General features: G+C 34.8%; 1 protein-coding gene across 1 annotated transcript in view; it reads left to right on the plus strand.

Annotated features, from left to right (window-relative positions):
• The window catches only part of LOC126974197 (flotillin-2), a 340191-nt gene that overhangs the window by 32005 nt on the left and 295804 nt on the right, over positions 1 to 12382 (plus strand). The window lies entirely within an intron of this gene.

A 12382-nucleotide genomic window follows, 5' to 3' on the forward strand; every position in this document is an offset into this window, starting at 1 on the left:
ATGCAAATAAGTACTTTCGTCAGTAAACACGTTAAACTCTCACCACAGAAAAAGGTACGTGATCACTCTTTAAAATACTGTAATAATTAAAATAATGAAGTTTGAGTGGAATTTGAGTAAAAATCCAATCGAGACAATACAAACAATAACAAACTGTAATGGTGATGGCGGCCTGGCAGCAGTGATGGTAGACCTGGATGTCAGTCATGTCATGCATGAGGGAGTAGAGAGGGCATGAAATACATTGATTAATTTAATATAAATAAATCTCCGACACTAACTAACTGAGGGTAATTTTTTAGAGTTTCGATCAGATAAGCACTGAGCAAATTATGCGATATGTAAATCATTCACCAGACTTCTTTGCATAGGATGCCGACTAGATTATGGATACCACAATGGCGATTTTTTCTGCCGTGAAGTAGTAATGTGTAAGCATTATTGTGTTTCAGTCTAAAGGGTGCCATAGCTAGTGAAATTACTGGCCAAATAAGACTTAACATCTTATGTCTCAATGTGACGAGCGCAATTGTGCCCCTCAGAATTTTTGGGTTTTTCAAGAATCCTGAGCGCCAATGATATGTAATGAGCAGGGCGTTAAATTACCAGCAGCTGAACGTCCTCGCCCCTTACTGTCATAAATAAAAAAATCATAAGTAAAAATTTGACATTAAAATATTTTAATTTGAGAGCCATAATTATTGAAGTTCCGACTCCACATAATGTGGGATAAGGGCTTATAAGAATAAAAATTAAGATTCAATTACCTAAAAAGTACTTTTTCGAGACTTGTTTCAGAATATATTGTGTTCTTGCCAAAATCGATTCAAATACAAAAACATCGATTCGAATCCATAAAATATGTCAATAGTACCTAAAATATAATCATTTGTTAAACCGCAACACTCAAAGAATTTGATGGCTTTTTTCCGTCACCGCATTTACAGGAAAATCCATGAAATACTTTATTTCATTTTGAATTGAATCCTTTCAAGTCATTGATTCCGATGGCCAGATGAAGGCAAAAATTAAACAAATAATTACTATATTAATTTCATTTTGAAAAACCTAGGCGGAAAATGGGCATTCACCTTTATTAAAGTATCAACTAACCAAATTACAATCTCTGCTTTTTTTTTAAAGTAACCACCACAACCCACATTCTCCTGCTGTACTAGAGGAATCACAGGAGCGTTACCGGTGTTTTAGAAGGTTTTGAAGTTACCCATGTCGTATTGGTTTGGAATCACCGCACATGTATGCGCATTCCATAGATTGCTTGCACGTAGCAGGAAGTTCCCTTGAAAACTGCACTGAGGAGAAGTGCTACACATCGAAATTACGGGGATGTGTCCATGTGTACATATTTGTGTCGTGCTAAGGTGGAAATTGGAGACAGGAATCAGGTCGGAACACTCCCCGCGACAAATCCAGTGGAAGACTCACAATTACGCGACGTCTACGTATATGCAACGCCAAGTGATGGAGCCATTTACGATTCACTGGACCTCCGACAGTTCGAGGAGCTCTTGATGCGGTCAAATGGTTCGAGCTGATACTACCAGAAATGAGAGCAGTGTTCCATGTGTGGCCGGTCCAGCGCTTTGTAGAGCGCGAGAATGTGATATATAAGTATAGAGGTCTATGTAAATATACATATTTTATTAATCCCTTTTAGAAATGTTTAAATTAAATAGTGCTCGTATGTTTTGCTATCAATAATCTTCAGGCGTTTAAAAGTATGTTAATCCACTTTTGTTGTTGTATATATTATTAATTAATATCAAAACTGCAAAAATGCCGTTCGGATTAGGTACTTTATTTGTGGCGCCATTTTCTGCCGTGAAGCAGTTAACTGCTAGCATTATGTGTGTTTCGGTTTGAAAAGCGCTGTAGCTAGTGAAATTATTGGGCTAATGATACTTAGCATCATAAGTCTCAAAGTAACGAGCGCAGCTCAGAATTTTCAGTTAAATCAATTTATTTATTTATTTATTGTTAATATGAATGGCCTTTATAGGCCAATAACACACAAAATAATATTGCTTACAAATAAAATTAAAATAAAAATAAAATTCGAACAATGTTAAAACTAATAAGAAAAATTTAAATATACAGAGATGTTGAGACAATCAATAATATTTAAAAGTTTAGATAGGTTACGTAGACAACGTTCGGTGTTTGAAAATGATACACTAACGCACACATGAATAATTTAACGTTGCAATAGCACACAATTACGATTATACGTCAAAGAAGGATAGTAAATGCAATTATCGCAAGCGAAAAAGAAATAACTCTTATTTGCTAATTCCTTCGTATTTGTATAGAAAAAATACAGTGAATTCATCATCATTCACATGAATTCAAATGACAGTACACCGTGATTTATGCCTAAATTATGATTCATTCATGAGTTCATGTAGTTAAAAGCTATAAAGTAGTAAAACTGCATTGAAATTAGGTAGATAATGTGTCATTGATTTTATAAAAATTAATTTAATATTGATTATAATATATAGCCACATTTGATGATATCAATTATTTATACATAAAGTAATAAAAATACAATACAATTTTACTAACGACGGCTCCCAAAAAGTTTTAAGATTACAATTATTATTTTTTGTATCTTATATTATTTATGAATGTCTTTATGTTGAGGGGTTATTACAATAAGGTAATGGGAGAAGAACAAAATGATCCAGTGATTCTTCTGCAGTTAGCAAGGGATATACTGAAAGGGACACTGTTATTGAAAAAACTCCTACGTAAACAAATAGCACTCAGTGTCTACATCCGCTACCTACCCTAAACCTTGTTTTAGGTTTGATAGTTCAGCTACCTATATACGCACTTTTTAACTAAAAATTATTGCATTTCGTATTACATTCACTGCAACAACGACTTTTTTTTGCATTATTTCCTAGAATATTCTACCTCGATCATCCCGCAACAGACAGCATATTGATGCTGTACAGAAATGTGTAGTACAGAAATGACAAAATCAATATTTTGTCATTTCTGTACTTTAATCTATGATCGGCTTGGCGGCGATCGGCGTTGTCATGGCGACATATTTATTTTGTTACATAAATAATGAAATTAAATAAAATGTCATGATTCATGATTTCTTAACTGTGGTATGTAAATCTATGATTTCTTTCTACTTTCGTAATTACTGCATCTTCCCATAACACAAGAAGGCATTTTAATGGTGTACCTATATCAAATTGTAAGAAATTCTGACAACGCGTGTACCGTTTTCGTTTCGAGAGAGCTACTACGACCAAATGAACCAATTGACTCCATTAAGGCTTTTCTTTGATTTTCATCGCGCTAGTGACATATCTACCTCTTTTAATACTATAATATCATTGAAGACAATACACAAATCATACACGAATCAAAGTCCTCTCAACCGTTGTAAATTGTCCTCTTAAAAAAATGCATAATGATAGCAGAAATATAATAATAAAATGATAATAATAATAATACTGATGCACGCTCATCTTTGATGAGATTATACATCCCACGGAAATGTGGAGGCCGCGGGTTTCTAAGTGCTAAAAACCTGCATAATCGTGAGCTGTATAGTCTTAGGCAATATTACCTACGTAAAGACTGGGCAGTGCATCGAGAAATTGTGGCAGTAGACAATGGACTTACTCCGCTCTCTTTATCCAAAGAGAATTGGCGAAAACCGGTGATACTCAGTACTCAAAATCGCTTGAATGTATGGAGGGGAAAAGAGCTTCATGGACTGTTTTACCGGGCTTTCTACGGACCTGATGTAGACACGATTTCGTCTGTGACCTGGCTACGATTTGGTGACCTCTTTGGGGAAACTGAAGGATTTGCCTGTGCAATTGCTGATTTAGAATGACGAATAACTACCGGAAATACATCATGAAGGATGGCACAGTACACATATGTCGGGCGTGCCATCTACCTAGTGAGTCTATCAGACATATTATTTCCGGTTGTTCTCGTCTTGCCAATGGAGAGTATTTACACAGACAACCAAGTAGCCAGGATTAACCATCAGCAACTTGCTCTTCAATACAGTCTTATATATATATATAAGACTGTATTGAAGAGCTATAGAATATATATATAGTGTATATTCCGGCGCCAATTCTGGAAAACAGCCATACCAAGCTCTACTGGGACCGATCTATCATCACGGACAGAACTTTCATTGCTAATAAGCCTGATATTGTGTTTGTAGATAGGTTAAAGCGTCGGGCATTTGTTGTTGATATCACCATTTCGTGTGATGATAACCTTGTGAAAGCTGAAATAGACAAATTGTCGAAGTACCTAGACTTATCACACGAGGCTACTGACATGTGGGATGTTTATTCAACAATAATTGTCCCAATAGTCGTTTCCGTAAACGGTTTTATAGCAAAGAGTCTCGACCATCATCTCAAGAGGCTCTCGCTGAATAACTGGATAAAGGGTCAGTTTCAGAAAGCAGCTGTTTTGGGAACGGCACGCATCGTGCGGAAGTTCCTCAGTCTGTCGCCATAGCCACCGGCGGAATTGTCGTGGACCAACGCCGCGGGATTCTATTTTTTATATTTATATTTGTAATATTGTTTTTATAAATATGTTTTATATATAAATGTAGATAATAGGATAAAATTATAATAAAGAGAATAATAATAATTCCTATTTGTAACATTGTAAATGTAGTCCAAGTGTCTCACTGAACTCAGGCAAACATTCAAGACTTCCTTCACTTCAATCCATCAAATTAGTCAAAGTCAGGAAAAGCTTCCAGTAACTTATTGATCAAGAATCCTGAGCGGCACTGTATCATTTACAGCTACAATCAGGTGAACGATCTGCACAAAAAAAATACAGCATTTGTCAAGCAAATTTGAATAAAAGCTTGTTTAAGTTGTTTTTTCATATCAATGTCTCTAAGACAGTGACAAAACGAACTTGATCTGGGATGACGTATTGAGTCATCTGGTAAACGGAATTTATTCGTAATACTCAGGTTGACAGACGCAGAGATGTGTAGTGGGATATAGAATTACGCTGATATTGCGTATTAGGATTTTTAAGATGTGCATTGACTCGGATACACTGCTCGATCTTACACATTTTCAAAAACATAAATGGAATACAGGACTTCAGATCTAAGTCTTGTTTTGCATCAAATTTTATAATTTGAAAAGTTCTATCCTGGGGCATTAACCCTCACCAATTACTTGTTCTGTTTGTATATTTAATGCAATGAAAGATAAATCGCGAAGGAATCTTGCTCTGCGACATTTCGTATGTTACTAAGGTCATTGAACTAAGTTCACTGACAGCCATTTAGGCGATAAAGAACTGTACTTACATAATACGAACGGTCGCTCGCGACTTTGTCCACTTAGATTAGGTCTACGTGGTTATCTGACCAATTAATTGAACTTTGCTCATATTTTTAATGACTTTTTGCGCGGAATCCTAATTCATTTACAAAAATAAAGCATAGCATATCTTATACTACTTATAAGATAGAAGTCGATCCAGCCATTGCGGAGGTCAACCACAACAAACAGGCAGATTAACAGACAAAAATATTAAAAATTAGTTTTCTTGTGTAAGTACCATGTTTCTTTTGTTTGGAACAATGTTTCTTACGGTATGTTGTAATTAATGTTGTTAAACACACTTAAAAATTAAAGTTCACCAGTTTAAGCGTTTGTTACGAGAAAGCGTTTGTTCTCTCTCTCTGTATGATAGACAAAGAAAAAGAGGAAGTACCTACATCTACTAAGCGCATTTGAGTAAATTATTGGAAACTGTTAAAATATACATCCCTCACAATATGCCTCGACCAAATTAAGGAGCCGTTTTCACCACTACCACGTCTGCTTAGGCCTTAGGCGATAATACAATGAGAGTAATAAAAGAGAACTTTGGTATATTTTCCAACAGTCAACAGGAATTTAAACGTCATCTACGGAAACATCCCAATAATTGAAGTCTCATATATAATTGTTAGTCTATGTAATAGTAATTTGTAACAGTTACAACTATGAATGTTGTGGACATCTTTTATTGGTACTCGCATCAGTAATTTAATTTCTTAGAGGTCTTAAGAATACATAAATAAATAAATTACTAATTGCCCAGCTGTATATTACCTACCTGAGCAGTTTTTGTACTGACATTCCAAAATAAATAAAAAAAAATCCAAGATAGATAAATAAAAAGATAAAATTGAAATCCTGATCAATGACTGTCTGTTTAGTTTTTGAACTGCTCATAATCTTTCCTTAATATTTTTATTAAAGTTGTAAAAATAATTATCCATTTTATAACTTCTATCCATTGGCACGCTTAAAAGCTTTATTTTATCATTATCATATCATTCGCTATTGCGGAAATATATGCCTTCATAAAATGCACCACAAATTAAACCTAATAAATAAGTGAAAAAAATATATATAGTTAAAACCACCAGTAATATAAAGTTTTATGCCTGGCTTTGTAATACAGTAATAATATAACGTTATTGTGGCAATAAAGTGGGTAATACCCTTAGTACAGCAATATCCTTATTAATAATATACTTTCGGCGTACTAAGGCTGAGACCTATAGAGCGAACTCAGACTTTGCTCAGATTTTACTTACGTAAATCCTAAATAAGTGTGATAAATCGCGAACTTGGTTTTTTTTTGGGCTGTCTTAGCTTAAACTCAGCGTAATTTCAGATGTCAAATGAATATAAAAATACTTACTCAAAGATTACAATTATCTTGCACTCAGCTAAGTTGTACGTAAATAAAGTCTGAGCAAAGTCTAATTACGCTGTATAGATCTCAGCCTAAGATGGCCGAACTTGACACTCTGAACTGTTCATACCTTGGTCCGGGAATTAAAAAGCCGGCCACTCTACTGTAATTCCTCGGGTGGCGCAGGAGAGTGGGCGGCGATGATCACTTAACATTATATGATCGGTGCGCTCGTTAGTTCTCTTCTATAAAAAACTACCAATGAAGTATCATTACACGATATACGATCCATCTTAAGGTTTATAATCAAAACCCAAACAAACGTGTTGGTCGTGGATTTCTTCGTGCCAATAACATACAAAACCTTGAGGTGAATAATCTCTGGGAATATTTTAAATTTTTAATGAATTAGCAATGCATTCAGATATCGTAGCTCTCTAAAGAGAACTCGCGAAGACCGGAGGTACTAAGCACTTTTTCCGAAGCCGATCTGCCGATATACTCCTCAATCCATGAGCGGGGATCACTATTAGGTAGCCTGCGTGCTATTCTCTGGTTCATTACAGGAAAAACCAAATAAAACAAAGTTCGAATACGTTCGTTCGAATAATATAGAACGTTTTATTGAAGTAGGCGTTACTTTGCGGAAATCCATAATTATACAAATGATTTAAGTTTTCTTTAGTGTTAATTCCGCCATTTCCGTTTTTAAACAATTCGACACGTGTTTCGCCTCTACACGAGGCATCCTCAGGACGTATTGTCTCGCCAAAATCTGGCACGAGACTGATGCAGTCTTGCAGATGATTAGAACGTGTTGTGTTGAGAACTCCCGAAAATCGGTGCCTACTAAACACTCAGGATTGCTACGTACGGAAAAGCAAGGAGCTGCGTGGATGATTTTATCGGACTCTCTATCATTGCTCGCACCTGGCCCATGAAGCCTTATTTGCTTGCGTTGCATTTATGCCAAATTATTATTAGGTACATTAAATCTGCATAAACTCTAACCACAACATTTAGATTTTAATAAAACATTATAAACAATAAAAAAAAACGTACTAGACTTGTGATTGATATTATTTTAAATCAACACGAAAACATATTTTTTTATCCATTAATTTGAAATGTTCAGTCGAAGTTAATTTTTATTATTTACTATTTTATCGTCAAGAAAATCTTTTAATGAGTAGTATGCTTTTTTATTAAGTAAGATTTTGTGAAAAACCTGAATTGAATTATATTATTAAAAAACATCCGGAATAAGTATGAACTACAGGCATCTATATTTTAGATCATAATACCTAGGTAACACTGAAAATGTTTAGAAAATGAAAGGTGCCAATACTTTTATTGTTTTTCGAAGTTATCTCCGTTCCTCTCTACACATCGTCGCATTCGATGGAACCACTGAGAAAAGCAGTGGGTCCATTCTTCCTTACGGGTCTCTTCTATGGTATTTTCGTACGCTTTCACCGCATCTTCATGGCTCGTAAAGCGAATACCTCGAATTTTATCTTTAGTTCTTGGGAATAAATAAAATTCGCAGGGCGCCAGGTCAGAACTGTATGGCGGATGGCTCATTATCTCGACACCTGCTATAGTCAAATATTCAACAGTCCGTTTTGCGGAGTGCGCTGAAGCATTGTCGTGGTGAAGGAGGATCCTGATTCGAGGGCGCTGCTGTCGAATTTTTTCCAAGACAACAGACAAACAGCGATTTACATACCAGTCTGCAGTAACTGTCCTTCCATCTTCTAGAACAACTGTCGCTAAATGACCTTTCCGACCAAAGAATGAGGAAATCATCTTTTTTCCTTGACTTCTTTCTTTCTTTACCTTAGTTGGCCGATCCTCGAAAGGAAACACCCACTGAGCTGATTGTCTTTAGCTTTCATCACGTGTGATGATGTCAAATACAGCATTTGAGTCACAGCCGTTGAACTTATCTAACATTTGGCGACACCAGTCCATGCGAAGGTGTTTCTGGTCGTCGGTTAAAGTATGGGGAATCCATCTGGTACAAAGCTTCCTGACACCTAAATGTTCGTCTAATATTTTTTGAACTTGACTCATACTAATGCCTAGGCTTTTGCCCGTATCTGCTGATAGGTCACTCTCTTATCTTCCTCTATCATGTGTTGCACAGCACTGATGTTATCTTCAGTAGTCGCTGTTTAAGGACGTCCTTCACGCGGACCATCATTGAGATTGCTACGTCCACGAAACTGAAACTTATACGTTAAACCAATTGTAAATTGTGGTACGAGATGCGGCTTCATTAAGAAATGCTAATCGCAGCCTATCATAGCTTTGTTGTTGAGTAAGCTCACAACGAAAGTCATAATAAATCATTGACCGAAAATTTTCTCGCGTTGGTTCATTTTCACGTGTAACAAGAGTTTTAGATTTGCCGCCAATTCACAAAAACAAATGAAAAAAAGAATGCAATTTACTACATTAGGTTCCAAAGAGTTCAAAATCAAATCAAAACGTTTATTGAACTCATAACATTGATTTACAATGGCTTAAGTTCAGTCAATATCAAACAGATAAAATTAAAATCAAACAAATCAAGTAAGTAACATAAATAACATCAAAAAATTAAAATCACATAAAACAAATCACACTTAAGTAGATCAATTCAATTCCAGGCTGCTTTATCATTTAAATAATCTTGGATATTGTAATAGCCTTTGCTGCTTAATTTACTTTTTGTGAAGGCTTTGAATTTGTTTATAGACATATTTGCTATATGTTCGGGGAGTTTATTATAGAAGCGAACACACTGACACCTAAAAGAATTACTGACTTTATGGAGTTTTGTGGCAGGCATGGCAAGTCTACCCTTATTTCTAGTATTAATACTATGTAAGTCACTTAGTTTTGTGAACTTATTTTTATTCTTTTTTACAAACATCAAATTCTCGTAAAGGTATTGTGAGGCCACTGTCATAATAGCGATTCTCTAAAATTGAAATTCATAAATAGGTTTTCTTTAGCAATGTTTCTAAAGGGTCAGTTCTAAACATTTTCAGTGTTACCCACGTATTATGTCCTTGCTGTACTTTCAAAGTTATTCATAGTAAATAGAAATTCTGTGTAGGGGTGCACACAAAATCAATTTTTTAAATTTCCAATCCGTCAGAATCAAAGTAGGAGAGTGACTATGTAGGGCACAATTTTTTAAATCGATACTTTCTCACCTGTATACATGTGTTTTTGTTTTTAGATTCTATTTGAATCTTTTCAATGTAGCTTATATAAGTTCAAATTAATGACGAGGAAAATTTGCGCCTTTATAGCTTAAACAGCAATATTTTTGTGTGATACAAATAACCGTTGTTTATTTTAGGCTTTACTGAATATTCACAAAAATTTCGGTTTCTCAAATGCCAGTTTTTTTCATTTACTGCTCCATTCTCTGGTCTAGTGTATCCAAGGTATGACTCGAGCCATTTGACCAAGTACAACGCAGTCAGATCTTCTGGTCTGGTAATCTAGTACTCCATGAATGCTGCATCGGTTCGTCGCTGAATTGTTAGTCTTCTTTAGCATCTAGCACAGCTATGATCACAATAAATATTATACATATAATTCCAGCCGCCAAATTCTAGCATAAACGTAAACATTTTAATAAGATCGGGAGACCCTCTCGTTAGCCCTACATGTCCCATTAAAAGTGGCTAAAGTTAAAAGATGAACAAGTTTATCTAGTTCGAAAATCGTGACTGGGCTGACACGTCTTGCGGATTACCCCAAGGATGGCCAGTTCCTAATACTGTCATTGATTTGCAGCTAGAAGTTGATGAGATTTAATTCGCTGACAAGAAACCGGTGGTTAGTAAAAACCCTAATTGTAATTACTATTATTTATGCATGACATCACAATATAACCTCAACTTTGTTAATGTTGCCGTGAGTTATATTATTTGATTTCGGTTTTGTTGAACAACTATACAAATACATTTCCAGCAACTATGGTACCATTCTTACCATCTGGATGTGTGACGTTCGTCTCATCGGTTCTCTAAAAACTTTCTTTAGTGCACAACCACTCTGCACCGCATACTCTATAACATTGGTAATCTAATCACAATGACGTCTTAATTTGATGATTGATTTGATGGGAATGTAGACATTAGTATTAGATGTAAATTTTAACTTGATATTTTATCCATTCCTGATAAAAATATTCTTAACAAATTATGGTTATTTTTATTGGGAGTGTTGCCGGCCTTTTAGAATGTGTATGCGTGTTTGAAGGCATCCATGTCGGAAGTTACCATAGTTTTGTTGTAGGTGGCAGAAAATTCCTTGAAAATGGCAATGTAGAGATCCAGCTATTCAAGTTAGTGGCGTGTCATCCGAAGGTGGAATTTGGCGGCTGGGCACAACGAAGAGATTCTACAATAAGTGTTTTTTCTTACTATGATAGTTGTGTATCCAAAAAAATGGTGATGTATCACTCGCTGCCTCCACCATATGAGTACTCCTCAATCCATGAAGTAACCTGCTATTAGGTAACTTGCGTGCTCGTCTCTGTTTCATTCGAAAGGTGACCATGTTTGTTTAAGTACATAAAAGACCAAATAAAACAATGTTCGAATATTTTTATTGAATACCACTGTGAACAATAGATTAAGTACTAAACATTCATTCATTCATGTACATTTAATCATATAAGAATTAAAATGTGTTTTTACATACAATTGAATAATAATATGAGAAGTCTAAAGTTTTAATATCGTTCAATGGAAAATTTAAGAAATTTCCCACAGATAGAGACTAAGTTTTTTCTATACAAATTTTACTCGTATACAATGTCCTGACAAAACAAATAAAGAATACATACATTACAGCGATTTATTTTTATGTATTAGATGTTAGTCAAACTTTGAAGCTGCGATCGCATGTTTCTATCTTCTAATTTATATCTAATACTGGGAAAGACCGACTTGGACGGTCAAACGCTGAAATTAAATATACTGACACGTTAAAATTGAAGCGACAGAGCTTCGAAGTTTTACTATAACATGTAGGCATAGGTGTAGATACCTTCTCGAAAAGTGCATTCGTTAAAACTCATTTATTTTACAAATAAGCGGGTGATGTAATTGTTTGAATATCGATTTTTTGTGACCTTTGCAGGCTCACAATTTCAGTCCCCCTGAACACTTGTGTTAGTGAAAAGAAAATGCTAAGTCAACTTATTAACATAAATCAAAGGAATTGTATAACGGGATACCATGGATGAATTAACATACTGTTATTGTTGGTAAAAATACCAACATGTTTTGTACAAGGACACTATTTTCATTCAGTTATTATTAAAAACTAGTGTAGAAATTTCCAGTTAGCAATTCTCATTATATTATTATTGCTATTACCTATACTTACGAAAGTATTAATGTTCAACAAATTTTTACACTTACACAATATGTGTTCTATCAAGTTATAAAAATCTATTGATATTTTTCTTATTTTTGTTTAGTAAATACTTTAACTTTTCACTGAACCAATATAGATCTACTAGGTCGTCAATGGTTTAAATTCAAAAATTTTAATACTTTTTATTTATCAAAACGATAGATGAAGATAATATACACGTGTGTGTATCGATTATTATGTAAATGCT

The sequence above is a fragment of the Leptidea sinapis genome, chromosome 31 (genome assembly GCF_905404315.1).
Source record: "Leptidea sinapis chromosome 31, ilLepSina1.1, whole genome shotgun sequence".
NCBI lineage: Eukaryota > Metazoa > Arthropoda > Insecta > Lepidoptera > Pieridae > Leptidea > Leptidea sinapis.